Raw genomic sequence first — 19186 nt, 5'->3', positions numbered from 1 at the left:
ACCAATCTCAGTTAGCAAGAGGGGATTGTATTCTCTGCAGTGGAAACCTGAACACCCAGTAATCAGTCCTGCTGAAGTATTAATGAAGTACGAAGTCATAGAGGCTCAGGACTTGCCTAAGCCTTCACCCATTGAAACTTATCTGGGTCCAACCACACAAATAAATGAAGGGCAATTATATCAAACAGCACAAGTCAATCTCAGAAACATAATACAGAACAAACATAGCAAAACATTACAAGTATATGGTTCTTTTTATATAAAGTTTAGAACACAAGCAAATTATACCATCTTGCTTAGAGATCCATACTTAGGGAATAAATCTATAAAGAAAAGAGGTATTTACCATAAGTCAGGATGGTAGTCATGTGATCAGCAAAGGTCATGGGAAGACCTCAAAGGTGCCGGCTATGTTCTATATTTGACCTAAATGGTGATTTCACAGGTGTTTGATGAATATACTTTTCTGTATGTGCATTACATTTTACATTCTCTTGTATGCACAAAGGATGAAAAAGTGCAACAATAAGTAACAATGTTAATTGGGATTCACACAACTTCAATGTTAAATAATTTATGATCACCTAATGCATCTACTCATCTGATGCTAGAATCTCCCTACAACATTTTCTGTCCTCTGCTTGACCCCTTCTGAAGAGCTGGAATCGTGTTGATGTCACTCATGAGAGCAGTAACACCTCCAGGCAAATAACAGGTGAGCCTCCTAGCTTTATTGTCATGTAACTGTTTGTCCGCCCTCTTACCTCAATTCCCAGCTTCCAGGTCACTGCAGACCATGTTTAAAGATCTGAAAATGACCAGCAAATATAACAATGAGTCTTAGCACCCTTAGGACATAACTTCCCTCTACATGACCTTTGGGTAACATAACTTCTTTTATTCAGCAGGGGGATATTCATTTGTTATTTGTTGTTATTGCTTACAAGAGACAAGTAAGACAGCAATTATCAATTCCATAGCAGAAAAAGAGATACATACCACATGGGTTACCTTCAAGCATGAATTGCTTTCTTTTTCAATGGGCTCCTAAGTTTGGGAATGAGTACTGAGAGAGCAGAACTGAGGGGTGAGGCAGAGAGAAAAACTTCACTCTGCATGTAGTCTCATTTCATATTTTCGGACTCTACAGGGTGACCTGGTGAGTTGAGTAAGTAGGATACAAGTGGCCTGGATTTAAATAACCATCCAATGGAGGAAAAGACACAATATAAGGGTTTCTACTTCTCCAGTCTTCAAAGACAGATACTATTTGGGGGAACTAATATTATCAGCACTAAATGTTAATGCCTGAAATCTTTTCAAGCAAAATGTTCTGTGTCAGCTTCAAATAATACACTTGTTTTAGAAGTTCAACTTTTTATGTTTAAAGAAACAGTCTTTTTGTTTTTATTTTATTACTTTTTATATTTTGACCCATTTGCTTTATTTATTTTTTTAAGTAATTTTAATTTTTTATTTACAGTTGACATACAATATTATATTAGTTTCTCGTGTACAACATAGTAATTAAACATATAGCTTAAGAAGTCCAGTACCTATCTGTTATATACCGTAGTTGTTATATTATTGTTATATTATTGACTATATCCCTATGCTGTACTTTACATCCCCATGACTGCTTTATTTAATTTTAAATTTTTTCAATTACAGTTGACATTCAATATTATATTAGTTTCAGGTACATAGCATAGTGGTTAGTAGTCTCTTTGTTTTTAAAGAAACATAGGAGAACTTTTCCAAAAATTTTCACTTTTTCCTGGTGCTTCATAACACTTAAAAGATTGTTCAGCTGATGAGAGATTTCTGAATAATTGAGCCCTATACATAAGGATATGTGTTTTGTTTGTCCAGTAAATATTTTCTGAATAAATCAGAATGAACAAATGAAAAAAATTATAAAAGAATAAATAGCCATTTGGAATTAGGTGGTTCTTTTTGACATATACAAAAGTTATACATTTTCATGAGAATTTCTGAGAATTACAGGTAATGATTCTATTATAACAAAAGATAAATCTAAGTAGAGCTGCCTCTCTACTTCATGCAGGCAAAAGAAACTGGAAAAGTGAGGCAATTATCTGGATAATTCAGACAAAAAAACCAACTACCGAGGGAAAGGAGCCCCTTTTTTCCTGGCCCAAATTCACTTGAGCCATCTAATAACATGACCCACTAGAGTGGAATTTGGCATTAAAGAGGCTTGTCTTGGCTCCTATCCAGTGGAGTTTAGTTACTGAATTCCTTAAAGGACATTGTTCAGACATGGTCTCCCATGTAACTGGGTTCTAAGGCATGAGCTGCAGGAACCTTAACATCACCACGTGACTCCAGGGTATTATTCCATTGGATCGAATTATCCAGAAAAATCACTCTCATTCCAGTTCACCTTTCTGAGTTAGACAAAAGCAAAGTGTATTGCCCACAATTTGCTACACAATTACATGTGAATACCTGAAAACTCTGCCTGCTATGTGTGTTAATAAATATGATCCCAACTCCAAGATTACATAGATAGAAGCAAATGGACCAAAGGTGAAGGTTATTTGGTAATTCCTCACTCACCACCCCTGCCTTCCACATTCTTGGCTGCCCTGAATGCGCATTTGATTACTGAAATACCAGTGTTGGTTTAATGAATGGTAGAAATCACAACACGAGTTGTCCACCATTCCAGTGGACTTTCATGACTCTAATTTGCTCCCTGAACATTTGGTTACCAATTGGGGGAGGAAACCCAAGGATGTCTCCCAGAGAGTAATCTTGTTGCAGAAATAGCAACTGTGGCCTTGTGCTTGCTTGCCACAGCTTTGCTGGCTATACCTGAGCAAGGTTTGTTGTAAAATTACCTGGGTTTGGGCATTCTGCCCATGTGCACACCTGGTCTAGATCGAATCCTCTTATTCTTGGAAACTGGGTTACAAGCGAAATTCCCATTTTCTTTGACTGCAAAATAGACGAGGACCAGCTGGCTTGTGCTGACATGGCTCACACTACTGGCGGGAACTCTACTTAAGGATTCTACATCTGCTCATTATGTATCAATGGGGAGCTATTTCTCCAGAGAAAAGCATGTCCTTTGTCTTCTGACCAAAAGTCTATTCTTCCAAAGGAGGATGACCTAGGAAGGAAAAATTGATCATTCATTTCCCATGTGTAGGTTTTCATTTTAAAGGTTTCAGTTCAAATATAAGAAATGAATTGTGGCCTTGAAATACCAGATAGCTAACTTTTTCTGTAGCAATATGATTTTTAATAGCTGAGTACGCCATCTCTCATTGAGCAGGTTGCTTTTATCACCAATTTGAAGCATATATTATTGCTATAAGTCTTATTAATTATTTGATTATAGCTTCACACTGGAAATAATTTTTAACATGATCCACCTCAAGGCATCAAATAATGTAACGCTGTTCTCAGTGCATTCGTATAGACAAAGCACTTCCTAAGTGGATGCATGGACCTCACATGAGCCTGGGACTTTGGGAGATAGAAAAATGGAAAATTAGATATTTAGCTAATAAAAGTGGAAAATTAGACACTTAGGACTTCTGGTGCCTGTCCCATCCTCTTTTCACTACTCCACAGTTTTTTCCAACATTATGTGGTATAACAAAGAAAAAAACATGAAAATGAAATTTTCTACACCTTTACTTGCTATTTAAAACTCCCAGCTCTTCTTCTTCTCCTCCTGTTTTTTCGCTTCTTTCCCTCCCCTTCTCTGTCTCCTCTTCTCTTTGCTTGTTCTCTTTGATCTTGTTAGATCGAATAACAGGGTCTCTTTGCTCTTTGAATTATTCATGTTATTCTGATGAACACTGTATTCATATTCACTCAAGGAAGCTTAGTTTTGCTTAAGTTTTCCAACCATTAAACTAATAGAGCATAATGGAAATGTAACTGATAATTGTCCTGGAAATAGATCTCATTACAATTATATGTAAGAGATATTAAAAATAACTGTAAAACCAGAGGCATATTTATGCTCTTCTGAAGATGAATGGACTTTTTTTTATAGGTGGAGAGACATTCCATAAGATAAGCTAAAATTAATCATATTGCTGAAGTTTTCAAAGAAGTTAGAGTCCAAATTAAATATAAAAGGGCAAACCGGTTTCTTCCTCTTGCGTATTTTAATGAAGGCAAGAGAGGCTGGAGAAATATTTATATTCTTTTATTCATATTTTTAGGATTGCCTCATGTCTCGATTTTTTTTTTTCCAAATCTCTCATTTAAGTGAGGGTACTTCAAAGTGAATATGGGTATTCTCAACTCCTCGTATCTTTTTTAAAAAAGGAAAAATTAATGGGACTGGAAATGTAAAAACAACAGATGTACTAAAAGTGCGATTACTGCCATGAGTAAGACATGCGGGGGAGTCACACAACTTTACGTAGCTTTGGTTGAGGGTTGATTACATCGTGGAGAAACTGGAGCCCCACAGCAGCACTAAGACCATCTCTAGGAAATGACTGCTGATTTCCCTTGGAGTGCAATAGATAAGGAGCTGTTTCTTTCTAAACATAGCTATCTAACTGCTTTGTGGTTAACAAGAGACGCTGCTAAGAATTGTGGGTAATTCATTTAAGGATGAATATTGAAATGTGCTATGAAGTGAGGGAGGAAATTGTGCTTCCAAATACTTGCTACATTATTCTGATGGAACACAAGAATAGAGAGGGGCCAGCTCTCGGAGTCCTCCACTGAGGGCCAGACATGGAGAAGTGAGCTCAACTCCAGAGCCCAAGGTCCAGAGAGGGACTCCTAACAGCGCCACTTGTGCCAAAGTGAGATCTCTTCCATTCTGGACCGATTTTTTTTTTTTTTTTTTTCCCTCTCTCGCTCCACAGACCTACATAGTTCAGTCATGACGCCTTGAGGGAGAAAACGCTGTCTTCAGAGAGTGGCTAAGATAAGAAAAACTGAAGCTGAGTCCCAGCACAGTGGTGTGCATGTTGATATCACTGGGTTATGAACTATTTTCTTTTAATCCAGTTTCAAAAGATGACTTCCTCCATATGCAATTAATTCCACATATAACTACAAGGAACTGCATATTTTAGAACAGTTGTGTCATCAGTATGAATGTTTAAACAATCTCTGTGGTCTCTTTCCCACAAACTGATTTAACATGTATATAAAGAGGCTTTTGAAATGAGCACTTTACATTTGCTTCTCAAACTTCAGCGTCTGTTTTCAGTAAATATTGAAGATGAAACTTCCCTCATTCATGCCTGGAGCACTGGCCAATTGCAACTGAGGAATGCAGTTCTTGGGATCCTCATGAATAAAACTCTCCAGTTGTGAACCTAGTCTTTCTCAGGCCATGTCATCAGGACCACAATAGGATGGATGTGGGAGAAAGCATCCAGGGCAATTGGTTGAGCGGACCACAAATTATCCGTATTAATACCAAAACCGTGGGAGTTACACGGACCTGGGTTCAAATCCTGACTCCATCACCTATAGATGGGGTGACTGTGTAGCCTTGCTTGGCCATGGTGGTCTCAGTTCATTCTTACTGTTCTGGTGTAATTATCGATAGTGCCCCTTTCAAAAGTGTCCCAGTTTGAGCTAGAATGTATATGGCACCCTACTACTAATAGGTAGCAACACCCAGCTTAGGTGTCTACTCCCTTGCTTTTGCTGGTGTAGCAGTATATGTTGGATTCTGGTCCTAGAGACCCATTTCATTGGCCCAAATCATCAAAACTGATCATGAGACTAACTTAATTAAAACTCAACCATATAGGTGATACAATAATTTATTGAAACATGCAGGTGTCTTTTTTGTCCCTGCGTTTGTTTTCTTTTCCCAGTTTAAGAAGAAACCAGTTCCCTTTGTGCTTCCTTGCCTCACAGATTTTTGGATTTTCACAGGATGGAAGGCAGAAACCTCTGAAATCTGTAGCTCTTCCTGTTTTTTTAAGTGCCTATGGCCATGGAAGAGATAAGTTCCCCAGACTCTAAGGAAGAGGGACGGAGCATTGGAGGGCAGAGTCAGAGACAGAAGCTCTTCTGCCTAATGGGGTGGAGAAGGAAGACTGTAGACCCCACTGAGAAAGTGAGCCGAGGAGGAGGTAATTAAACTCACAGGCAGTATCAGCTACACAATTTGGGGGGCCCAATGCAAAATTAAATAGTGGGGCCCCTTATTCAAATTTCAATGTGGCAATAGCAGAGCATTAAAACAAATACAGGGTTCTTCTGAGCATGGGGTCCTGTGAAACTATACAAGTCGCAAAGCCATGCAGCTGACCTGCTCAGAGGAGACGGCTTCTTGGAGATGGCTTCTAGAAAGAGACACCCTCTGCCAAGTTCCCTTACCCCACATAGCACCACAAAAAGCCAGGGCACTTTGTGGGCCTCACAGTGTGAATGCCAGTGGTAACTTGAAAAACTGGAGATTAGAGGCCCTTCCTCAACTGTCCTCATTCCAAGGAAATCGTCATGGTTCTAGTGTGACTCTGGGAAGGAGAGGGGGCCCCCAAAAGATGAGATAGACATTCTTGCCATCTTAGAGGAAGGATGAAGGCTAAGAGTCAGAAAACAAGTTAATTTAAAGAAATAAAGAAATTGACATGTTTTGCACACTTCAGTTTGTGGACTAAAATTTATTCCACATATGCTTTTATAAATATTTAAGTACATAAAACCAAATGTTTAATATAAGATCCACATTGTAAATATTCCTTTGAGAGTATTTTTCTGCATGGACTGGAATGGCTGAACTTGTTAAAATATTAAGTCCGTGAAGTGGAGGGAAGATGCCTGCTTTCTTGGTAAACCTCCCTGAAATACCCACAGGCTTTATTCACTGCTGCAAGGACCTTTGATTTGCATTTAAAATTCAGATTGTTTGTCTCAAACATTTTCCTTCTCCATTTCATGTGCAAAAATGCTCTGAGAGTCACTGAATGGTACGTTCTGTGGGGTGAGAGGTTCCATGGTTTTGGTTAACTGATTGTGTATTTGAACTTCTTATTTATGACAGTAAATGCTTTTCTAAAAAAGTTATGATGCTCTGTAGTAGTGTGTGATATTTGAGCAAGTTACTTAACCTGCTATAGTACCCTTGTCTGTAACATGAGGATCTACCCACCTCTTGGGGTGTTGTCAGGACTCACTAGTACCCAGAACGTATGAAACACTAAACTGTGGCCAGGGCTAGGACATGACTCTGCCATGTTAATCATACAATGTGACCTTTTTCTAGTTTACAAGTTACCTCAAGCTTTTTTTCTGTTGTAAATGAGAGAACCTCCAACCACCATGGAGTTCTGGGAATTTTTTTGCTTTAATGTTAAGATCATTGATTTGTCCCCAAAAGAACAAGTTAGAAACAACCTCCTCAGATGCCCAGGGACCACAGAGCAGATTATTTCATGCTGCTGCCAGCCACTCCTAGCCTCAGGCAGATATTGAATCACTGAGGATTAGAATCAAAAAGGACCAGAGATCATAATCTTCAGTGGTGACTTAGGGACTCCTGGGGGTACCCACAAGGAGGGGGTCTGGGGGGCACCTCTATGCATCTGGTCCCAGACATCTCCTCCCCACTTTGCCAGAGGAAACTCCAACTGTATGGGTTTTCTATATTGTCTCTCTAAGTAAGATTTTGTTTAACGAAGAGCACAGCTGAAGAACAAAATAAAAAGAACACAGGGAAATCACTTATCTAGTCCAATCCCTACATTTTTAGAGTTCATGAAATTTAGAACTAGAAGATTGTTTTAACCAACATCACACAGCTAGTTAGTGGCAGAGCCAGGAGTACAGAGGTCATCTCCAGTCCCGAGCAGTTTTCCTTTTCAGCAGGCTGCCCCTTACAGAAAGACGGAGCTAAAATCTCAGATGTTGCAAGGTCAAGATTTACACCTTCCAAATCAGACGTATAAAAACAGCAACGTATCTGCTTTCTGTAACTGACTTAATCTTGCTCTGAAGCTCTCCTTCCTACAGATGGCGGAAATAAACTTAAATTTGCTAAGTAACAGCTTCTTCCAGGGTGATAAAAAGGTGTGTGGGGGGTTGGAGGGGTGGGGTGGCTAAAATACATGTTGAAATTCCCTATTGGAGTCAATTCTGTACCTTCTAAGGATCTCCTCTCCTCCCTTCTTCCCAAGATGGCATCAGAATGATGGAGCAGTTTATGGATCCTCACGGAGCAGGCGGAGGCATGTATAACTACAGGTTGTCTTCCTCTGCTGGCTCCTGCTGTTCTACAGCTGAGCTATGACTCCTCTCAGTCTTTAGGCATCAGCCTTTATCTTCCCTACATGTGTTCTGTAAGTGTCTGCAGCTGGTGTAATTTGTGGCCCCTTCTCTCAGCATGGGCAATCTATGGTGACAGCTCCCAGGGAGCTAGGCCATCTCTCCCTGGGAAAATACTAGCCAGGGTGTCAGTGCCATGAGAACACCATCTTCAGAACAGAACTGACTGCCATTCAGGGAGGCTCCTCTTTATCAGGCGCCTAAACAAGTTAAAATTAACTAGAATTTGGTATATAGTCTTCCCTTAACTTTTTCGTAAAGTGAAAAATGAAAAGCAGACACATAATTATTTTTAAAAGCAGATCTTGTTAAAAGACAGCAGAGTAAAAACACTTATGCCATTCCTCTTCCTAAAAATCCAAGGAAAACAATCAATGGAACAAAAATAGAAGGAAAAAATCTCCCCATCATGAATGAGAAAAGGAAACAGCTACAATCCCAAACCACAAACTATGAAGAACACCTGCCAAATATTGTGGGCATAGATGGAGATGAGGGAGGCCCTTAGTGCAGACAAATGCCTCCTTGGATCTCAAACAGGATCTGTATTTCTCTGAAATGAAATGAGGCAGTCCTAAAAAATCAAGCCAAATGGTCGAAGGCCATGAATGAGACATGGGAGAAACGGAGACTGTCCTTAAGAGATGCTGAGTTTTGCATGCTGCTCACTTTTCGCTTCTTTGTACTTTTCTAAATTTTTCGAAATTTTTTATAAGCACTTTTTGCCAAAATCTGGAAAAAGAGAGAAGAATGGAGCAAGGGCCAAAATGTTCTGCATTCAAATATGGGCACAATTAGTACGGTTTGACTGAGATTATTACTCCTGAGAGGCAAGCAGCAAGCGAAGGAAAGAAGGATCCAAGAAACAGCGGGGGTGGGGGCGGGGGGGTGGTGGCAGTATTAGAACCTGAATTGACAGAAATGGCCAAGAGTCTTTCTCAACTTGAGAAGTCTGAAGTTTTTAAGGTATTTGCATTACCTTGATACAAAGACTTCCTTGGCTTCCCTCAGCCTTTTCCTACACCCACAAAGGTGTTGGCTTTGTTTGTTTATTTGTTTACATTAATTTTTATACGAGGTTGGGTACAAATGAAGAGACTCAAAGGAGTGAGACATCGCTGTGGGTAGGAAATGATCAGCAGAAGTATGAGCTCTGAGTCAAAGCTAATGAGGAAAGACAGAAGCGCCTCCTACCTCCATCCCCAGCTCGTCCACTGCCTACTCCAAACTCCGTCCCCACACTTGCAAAGGGGTTTGAGCCACTTTCATTTGTACTTCAGCTGACCCCTAGATTGACTATGCTGTAAGCTGTTGGGATGAAAGGGAGAAGCATGGGGCCATTTTGATAGTGTCCAGTTAGGAAGTCATTGTAAGGAGCAGTGGACAAAGGTAAACAGAACAGGGAGATCAGCGTGGTTTCTGTTCACAAGCGACAATTCTCTATCTTGAATAGCCAGCAGTGTCCTATCTAGACACTCACCCTAATCCTTTCTAGACCACTTCCCATCTCCCAGTTCATCAACCATATGTGGAAAAAAAAAAAAAAAAAAAATTCCAACAGATGAGAAAGAGGATAACACAATGACTCTTACTGATATTTGGAGCCCCTTCAAGATTTCAGTGTTTGTTAAGATATCTGCAGAGTATTTTGAGTCCAGAACACATTCCGTCTTATTTTAGGGTCTTTCTTGTTCCAAAGATATCTTCATGCTGGAGTGAATCTAGAGGCCTGAGATTTGTTTTAAAGATAAAATCATAGGCTTGAGGTGTGTTTGACAATGTGGTTTCCTGAAAATCTTAGCTGGTTGGTCTTCTCCTTGTTTCTTGTCAACTCGTGTGCATATAGACAAGGCCAAAGGTCCTATGTGGACAGTCTTTAAACCTGAAGATTTCCTCTTTACTTCTGACATTAGTGATCTGTCTTCTCCTAGTCCTACTTCTATGTCCACTTCTTTGAGACAATTTGAAATCATAGCTTCTCATGGTGAGACTTCCCCTGAACCCGAAATTTTCCAATGGGCTCGAACGAGGTATCTTGCAGAGAACTGTTAATTAATGGGAGGGAGGCGCAGGACTTTCCATCTAAGGCTACTACTTTGAAGTCATTGTTTCTAACTGCTTCTTTTAGGAAAGCAGTTGTCTTTGTCAGTCTTTCAAAGCTCTACATCAGGGGACTTCTCTCCATCTTATGTTGTGGCTATAGCCAGAGAGTACCTCCTTTAGGAAATCAGTATTGGCTAACCCTCAGACTTGGTGCATACAAAAGACGCCTTGCCTCTGCCCAACTGCACCCTTCACCCCTTAATCCCAGTTCCACCTTTTAGATTCTGACAGATTTTAGATTTACCCTACTTTCACAGATCAAAATTTTTTATTAGTTTGTTTGTTTCTTTCTTTCTTCTTCTTTTTTTTTTTTTTTAAGTTGCAAACTCTAGAATCCATTCAGGCTGATTTAAGCAAAATTTATTAAGAGTTATTAGTAGCTTAGTGGGAGGTCTGGGGAAAAAGAAGCTCAAGTCTAAGCTCCTAGGAATGCAGTTCGGAACTCCCACTGGAGGGGCCTCATGAGGATGCTGCTGCCACTACCACCACTCTTGGCCACCACCTTCACCTGCAAAGTGGATGCACAGTGCTCAGAAACCCATCTCTTTCTTTATGTTGCTGACTTCCAAATTAGAGCTTCATGTGCGTATGTTTGGTGGATCTTAGGATACAAGGGATGCTGAGAAACTCAGACTCACAATGTGGGAAACTGAAAATGTAGAGCAGGGGTTTAACAGAATGACAGCTGTCTGCTAAAGAGGATTTTTTTTTTTTTTTAATGAGCAGTTTTCTCATAAGTACCCTGCCCCGAAAGACTCAGGTCTTAGAGACATTAAGTGCTATAGAAGGTGAGGCTGAAGTATGAGGCCATAACATGGTTTGGTTGAAGATCTGTGGAAGGTAGACGTTTAGGTTGTCTAATACACCCCATGCAGCAAGGCATTTATATGTCCACACTTCCCTCCCCCTCCCATCTCCCCTTAGACGACTAGAAATTTATTCTCTGTTGAAATTCCAGGCTCAGAGATACCAGGCCTAGAAGAGGGCAGGGCCAAGATGCTAGACTGAAAACAAGGAGATAAAGGTAAAATCTGCTTGGTAAGTATGGAAATAATCTACCTTTAAAGCCCCCAAGTGATACTTTCAGCTATCTCTAGATTCCAACAACAGGCATTCTAGGTAACTCTGCTCGGATTCCAGTCACCTTTGCTGTGGCTTAGGAGAAGAATGGGGCAGGCTGTAATGATCATCTGCTTCCATTCTCAGAACACAGAGGCATGGATGGTGTTCTCATTTTCTTCTCCCCGAAATCTATTTATTGCCTACCCTTCTATTCCACAGCGTCCTATGAGGCTCCCAAGAGTGTTCTGGACCAGTTGAGGAAAATGGTAAGCCTCATCCATTTCCAGTTTAAGAAATGAGTTAAACGGTGTCTTAGTTATATTTAGTTTTATTTCCACCACAGGTGAGCTAGATAGCATAGGAACACATAGCCAGATTATCAAGCACGGTCTCTAATAGCTAAAACAATCACACTTTTATTTCTAACTCAAGTTTAGAATTTTATGGTAGGAAAAAGATGACTTTCCCAGGCTCCCAGCGTCCACGAGCCTGACGCCACATGCCATCTGCTGGTCTTAACCTGTATAGCTCCGGAGTAACTCCAGAGGCCAAGAAGGAACAAAGGGAACATACATATCCTCCGAATGGGGAGGCTCCAATAGGCCCTCGGCTACAGGTTTTAGATGTGAACAAGTCAGGCCACTCCCTTAAGAAGAATGAAGAAAATGAGGTTATCTTATGTTTGGCGTGTATCTCACAATTGTCATCATTCACTTCAAGTTCATAACCACAAAGACATTCCTTCTTATTTTCTCAGGTGTTGTGAAGTTTTGACACGGGAAGAAAATATCACTTCTGTAAACATAAATCAGACTAATTCAGAATGCCCTGGTGTTTATACCAACCCCCTCTCAAAGAAGGGACATCTTCTTGAGGAATCGTGTCTCAGATTCTATACCAGCCTGTGCTGTAAGGTTACGTCCCACCCAATGATATACCTTGGGTTCCAATCTTTGTTTACTGCTGGGGCTTTTGCAATGGCTGCCAGATAGCAGAGAAATGCAACCCACACCCTTTTCATAGAAAATATCACTAAACAGTCTTAATTAATGCGTGTCAATCCTATCCCCCCCATTCTTTGTATTAAATTGCTTTTGATCAAAATTAGATTATTTGAGCAAAGCAGGTCTGGCCCAATCTCAATGGTACAAGACCCCTAGAAAGACCTTGTATGATGGCAAGAGGTTTACTCTCAAGGTTTACTCCCACACTTTTTTAAACCAAAACACTAACAAATAAAAGTTTCCCTCATCGGGCGAACGTTCATATTTGATCCAATAATCTAGTAAAATGAATGGCAGAAAAATAACACAGACATCCTTCCTTGCATAATAAAAAATATACTTAAGTCTGACCATTGTTTGCAAATTGTAGCACCAAATATACTATAAATGCCCCCCCCAAAAAAAAAAACAAAGAAAAAGTTAAAAATAGTGTTCGCATAGAACTTATGGCCAAACTACATACAAAGGCTTAGAATACCAGAAGCCAAGCCCACCAGCCCAGAAATTGAGAAACTTTTGTTCAGTCAAGTCACTTTAACAAAACACATGCCCTGGCTGGTATAACACTAAAATATCCAATAGATTCTTTCCCTTACATTTTATAGAGCAAATACAATGACCTATTAATTAATAAAGCGATTGGCTTGACACCTGCCCTGAATATTCCCTGCAAGGACAGGCAGGTCTAGAAAAACACCACAAGAAGCCTTGTGAGTTGGGGATGGGCAGGCAGTGGAAGGTGAGTGGTAACATATGCATATTTCTCAATCCTCCACCGGCCATTGATGAAACCTTCAACTGGCCAGCATCTTTGTTCCACCCTCAATACTATATGGCCACACGAATGGCCAAGGTGCAGATTCCAAAATCTTGAGTCAGTTTTTACGTTTAGGTCTCTAGGTACAGAAAGAAAATGGCAGGCAAAGGTGGAGAAGTATTGAGCACGAGTCTGGATATTCTGAAAGCTGAGTTCTAGACCTAGTGTTGCCAGCAATTAGCTGACAGACGTTCACAAGATAATTTACCTTTCCAAGTTTCAGTTTTCTCATCTTCCAATTCCTGCTCTTCCTCCCTTCTCACTTCCTCCTACCTACCCCCTGCCCTTTTCCAGATTGGGTAAGGGGATGGAGAGCAGCCAAAGGTTCTGTGAGCCCCCACATCAAGGTGCTGATGTAGTTGGCTCAGTCTTTAAATACACAAGCCTGGCCCTTCCCATCGCTGTATTCTGGCCAGTTCAGAATTTGTTCCCCCCTTTCTCACTGTTTTCCTTTCTCCCTCACTTGTTTTCTTTCCTGTCCCTCTCTGTCTACCTCAGCAATCTCCTTTTTCTAGTATCTAACCAATCTTCCCAACTCTGTTTCATTTTATTGGCCTAATATGCTATGTTCTCATGACTATGTGTTATTTCTTTAAAAAAAAAAATATTGTGTGTATGGGTAGCTGGACTTACTGCAGAAATTTTGGAAAAGCACATAATAATGATGATGATGATAGCTATGGTTTATTGAACACTTGCTCTTTGCCAGGCAATGTTGAAAGCACTTCACATGTATTCATTCATTTAACACCCCAAGAACCCCAGGGGATAGGTACTATTATTATTTCCATTTTGTAGGTAAGGAAACTGATACACAGAGAAGTCAAGTAATGTAAAAGAGAAAGCTAAAAATTACCCATAAGATCATGCTGAGAAGAACTATAACCAACACAGAATCCTTATTTCTTAATAAATGGAAGACCTTTTGCCTTGTGCATACATTTATTCATTCAAAAACCATTTGGCCACAACTCTACATTGCCCTGGGGCCAGTTGTGGATTGAAGGACTTTTTCTGATATCTGTCTTTGAGATGTGGCCTTTTGTCATAGAATGCAAAGAAAACTTCTGGACAGTGGAAGGAGAAATAGGCTGAAATCCACTGACATCCTACATTGCTACTCCTACAGACAAAAATCCAAACAAGAACTCAAGGTCTTGCCAATAGCCAGCTTTGGAAGTGAGGGTATTCAAAATAAGAACAAAAAAGTGGCCACTACTTCTGCCCTGAGAGCAGTCATTTCAGTGACTGACATATGTCCTAGAAGAACAAGTGTCATCTTACTAATGGCTGTCATTAGTGACGGCAGCAACTATAAAACACATACAAACTCTGCACATTTAATGACATGGGAAAGTGCTTATGATGTGTTAGATGAGAAAAGAAAGCCACAAAACAGAATGTGTGTGTGTGTGTGTGTGTGGTATGATGGCAAGCACTGTTCCAAAAAAGAAAAGAAAAGAAAGAAAATGTGCCCATATGTATTTAAAAAGTACTGAAAAATTAAAAAAAAAAAAAATTAGTCCCTCAAATTTCCACAAAGAATATGTACTACTTATATGTAAGAAAAAAAAGTCAATAATGTGAACTTGTTAAAAAAAAAAAAAAGCTGCAGAGTTAAGAGATTATATAGTCAAGAGATTATATTCAGGTGAAATTGAGAATTCCTGGTTGTTTTTTAAAAGGGAAGCAAACTAATATGTATTAGCTAAGTGTTTTCTCCTACATTACCTTATGCAAGCTTCGGAAGGATTTGTAAGGTCAGTATTCTATTGCTGTGGGGACATTAAGTGTGACAGAGGAGTGGGCTAATAAGGGGCGGAATGTCCAATTCTGTCTGACTCCCAAACTCAGATTCTGTTCTCCAGGCCAGTGGTGTTCCGCCATTTTATTTTCTAAGATGCGCACTATAACGTCCTTTCATCTGTGGCTCTTTGAAGCAATGACAGAGAATCGGATGGGGAAGGAAGCAGGCATTATATCTCAGAACTGGCTGAAAGCTCCCAAAGGATCTGACTCTGCTCTGACTCTATCCTCTGCCCTCCAAGGGTGCAGAATCATCAGGGGGTCCGCTGAGTCAGCAGCATGATTTCCAGCATCCTGGGAAGGCTCATCATATCAGAAAATACCTCTCCAGAGACATCCTTTGGCTTAAGGATTTTTTGTGCCTTTGGCTAAAATGCAAATGTCTCTGAGCGTAAAAATGCCTCACATCATATCACCCCTGAGTCTAAATAACTTGGTCAGCTTTTCTCCCAAGTGGACGAAGAGGATGACTGTGAACAGCCAGGGCAAGACAGATACACAGAAGGCAAGAAAGGCATTGAAAAGTCACTAGAATCTACATGCCCTTCTTCAGAGTCCTGCCCATGAGTGGCCTTGATTATAATATTTAGGTTTCTGTGTTTATGTGCTGTCAAGGGAAAGCAGAATATCACATTCTATCAAGTCACTTGAAAAGAACCACTGACTTACAAGGCCGAGGCACTAACAGAGTGTTTGATTTAAAGGAGTGTATCTATGTAACTGGAATAAACACACCACACTTCAGAAAGTCTGCAGATAGCTTCTCTCGGAGTAAATGGCAAAGAAGAACTACGACTTGTTTATATTCTTTCCCTTCCCTAAGGGTTATCAGGGCCTTTTTCATCACCTTGGAGGGAAAACAAATGATCAAAAGATGGATGACCTCTCGTGCCTTCCATATCTCCTTCTTGGCATGTCAAAAGGCTTTCCAGCAAGGCAGGGCAAGCTAATTATTTTCTTCAAATCAATCAGCTATTTTAATGATGTGTGACACTCCTGATCTATCAGTACCATTAAGATAACATCTGCTCTGTTGGGCTGCAGCCAGTTTACAGACAGTTCACTAGCCACCCTGGACCCCCTAAAAGTCCAAACTCATGTGCATCGGGGTGTATACTCCAGGGTTTCAAGAGGGAAAAGCAGACCTGTAATCGGTGTCTAGGTGAAATTGATTTGCGGAATTATTGAAATGCTGGTCTTCCCCCAAAGGGCTACTACAGTACCTAAAATTTCCATTTGTTCCATCAAATTTTCTTATTCATCAAAAAAAGTCACTGCTAAAATTATTTTTTTTAAAAAGTCCCTGAACACTAGCTAGGTGTTATCATCTATTTCCGCATTACCTCAGAAATCTTTTGTCAGAACAGCTGCCTATAGCAGAATACAAATACACAAATAGAAAGATCTGGAATATAGTCTAGGTTTCCCAGCTCTATTGTTGTGGAGAGGGTTGAAATAGATGGGAGTGCATGAGTGTCCTTGGGAAAGGAGGGGAAGCGACAGTGTGAAGAGAAGTTGGGGAATCCTGACAGAAACAGGGACCTAAGTTGATGAAAACAAACTCAGTTTTGCTCCTCAGCTTTCCTGGAGCCTGCCTTTCAGACCCTCAGTGTGCTAAGCAATGAGCAACTCCTCATTGTCAAGGGCCTGTGTTCACCACGACAAGCCAAGCAGAAGTCCAATGGCGGCCACCAGGGAAAGACAGAGTGGCAAGAATGAGCCTGGCAGCACCGCGGGGCCTCGGCCTTCCTGACAGCCTCACCCCCGCGCAGACCGCTCCTCCTTCTCTTCACTTTCTCTTTAGCTTCTGCACCTCCAGCAGTCTCCAGAAATCAGAGTCAGAACTCACTGGTCTCAGTCTCACCAGCTGACAGTGGCCCCGACCAGATGTTTCCTAGGAAGCCTTCACACCCTTCTCCCATTAGGCAGTAATGGCACTGGGCCGCTGGGCCACAGCTGGCAAGCAGCTTTAGTTCTGGATGACTTCAGCTTGAAAATCTGCCTTAAGAATGTTCTCCTCTCCAAGGAAAGGAAAACCCTATCATGGCATGGACGCAGGCTGCTTTCACTTCTGAATGGGGCCGGAGGGGAGACGAGAGCGTGTGCCATCCTCCCAGTTCCTACACTGGTCTTTCTTTGTTCACCAGGAGGAATGGATTTCAGATACCACCCCAACCCTGGCACTTGGCAGAATCCACCGGGAGTGGCCAGCTTTCCCTGTACCCTATCTCTTTCTATGGCATGTATAATAATAATAATAATAATAATAATAAGCAGAATAATAATAATAATAAACTCTATAGACTCCCGCAAATGTATATCATAAGAATATTGTGTTCCACACACTACACTTGTGCTGGAGATGCAAAGAAGAAGAAGACATGCCTCCTGTTCTCACAGAGTTCACAATGTGGGGAGAGGGGGACAGAAATATAAACATAGAATTACAACAAGGTGTTACAAATGCTAATAGGAACCTATGTGAGTAGTGCGAAGATATAAAAGCGAGAGAAGAGAAAGCTTCAGAGAAGAGGAAAGCGTGGTGGTAGGTGTCAAAGCAGAATGTGTAGGAGTTTGGAGATCAGGCGAGAGGAAGAGGCGGCCCAGAAAGAAGGTGCTGCACGTGCAAAGGCGGGGAGGCATGGGGAAGTCGTGAGTCGTGCTTATAGAGAGTAGTTGCCTCCACTCTCTGTAACAAGTAAAGGGAAAGAAATTCAAACTTTGATTCACTCCTTTGATAAATATTTGTTGGACACCATCTTCTGTTTTAAGCCCTAGGGTATGGTGCGTAAACATGAATGGATTTGGCCTTTCTGAAGCTTACAGTTTAGTCATAGAGACAGACAATAAGCAAATAAATAAGTACATAAGTTTGTGCAGAAGTACAAACTACGGCTGCTACTTTGAAGGAAGTCATCAGAGTTTTACAATAAAGAAAAAGAAAGCAGGGAGAGGGTTTGCCTTACATAGGAAACTACGGAAGCCTGTTGGAGTTGAGGCAGATAATCAGCTGGGAAAAGCCTTCCGGGCTGAGGGAACAGACTATGCAAAGGTCCTGATGCAGGAAAAGGCTTGAAAAATTGGGGAAATCAAAAAAGGCCGGTGGATGGATGGCAGGGAAAGAAGAGATACCTTTGATGAAATCTTAAAGCCTAGATCATGCAGGGACTTGTAGGTCACAGCAAAGGGTTTGGGGTCTTTTCTAAGTTCAAGGAGAAGACACAGATTAGTTTTAAACAGGGGAGAGACATATCTGAATTTTGCTGGAAGAAAACCCACTAACTTTTGTGTGAAGACTGTATTGGAAGAAGTCAGAGTAAAAATTAGGAGATCAATAAGGCCTTTGCCCCTAGCCCAGTAGGAGCTGTTGGTGCCAGTGTCCACGTTGGTAGCAGAGGATGTGGGAGAAATTAATGGATTTATGGTATTAATTTGTCATTCTGGTTATCTTTCCTGTCTCACAATACGGTCTCTTTTTTGGATATTATAATTTAAGCAACTCTGAGAATAGTACACCATTTGTCTTTATTCTTTCACTGTAACAAGTACTCGATACGTGTCCTTGGTCTAGAAAAGAAAGAGGAGACATGGAGAGCTGACTCCCATCCAATGGCCTCTTGTCACAAGACACTCTTGGAGCTTCTCTGGCCTTCTTTGGCCATCTCTCTCTGTCCAACCCTGTCTAGAGTGCCCACCTCAGGCTGATTTTAGAGAACTGGGCATGGAGAAGAGAAGTAGAAGACAATAGCCTTCCTCCCAAACACAAAGTATTCATTAAAAGCCTTTCCTTCCATAGTCTTCCTGCTTCCTGTGGTCTGGGTAGAAGATGCTCACTGGACCAGCCTGCTCCAGGTATTTTTGCAGATGCACTCTTGGCACATTTCTGGGCTGTGTTGCATTGTCTTGTCTCCATCCTTGACCTTTAGGTCTATCAGATTATCCGTCTACTTGAGAAGTTCAAGCGCATGCTCACAGAAGAGGATCAAGAATGCTCAGGTTGGTTTATAATTTATAACTTGCTTCCCTCCAAAAATTCTTGAGGAAAGGGCCTCAGTCATTTTCAGGATTTTAATGCAGAATTAAGAAAGTCTCCACATAACCT

General features: G+C 40.9%; 1 long non-coding RNA gene across 1 annotated transcript; it reads left to right on the top strand.

Annotated features, from left to right (window-relative positions):
- Positions 1–507: 507 nt before the first annotated feature.
- On the top strand, positions 508–11836 carry LOC148759083 (uncharacterized). Its single transcript, XR_016022172.1, has 3 exons — positions 508–715; positions 11354–11433; positions 11677–11836. It is a non-coding gene; the product is annotated as an uncharacterized LOC148759083 (long non-coding RNA).
- The last annotated feature ends 7350 nt before the right edge of the window (positions 11837–19186 follow it).

Source organism: Rhinolophus sinicus, chromosome 1, assembly GCF_057876585.1.
Source record: "Rhinolophus sinicus isolate RSI-liver-muscle chromosome 1, RSI-T2T, whole genome shotgun sequence".
Taxonomy (NCBI): Eukaryota; Metazoa; Chordata; class Mammalia; order Chiroptera; family Rhinolophidae; genus Rhinolophus; species Rhinolophus sinicus.
Note: the sequence above shows the minus strand (reverse complement) of the source record. Positions and strands in the feature narration are given on the sequence as shown.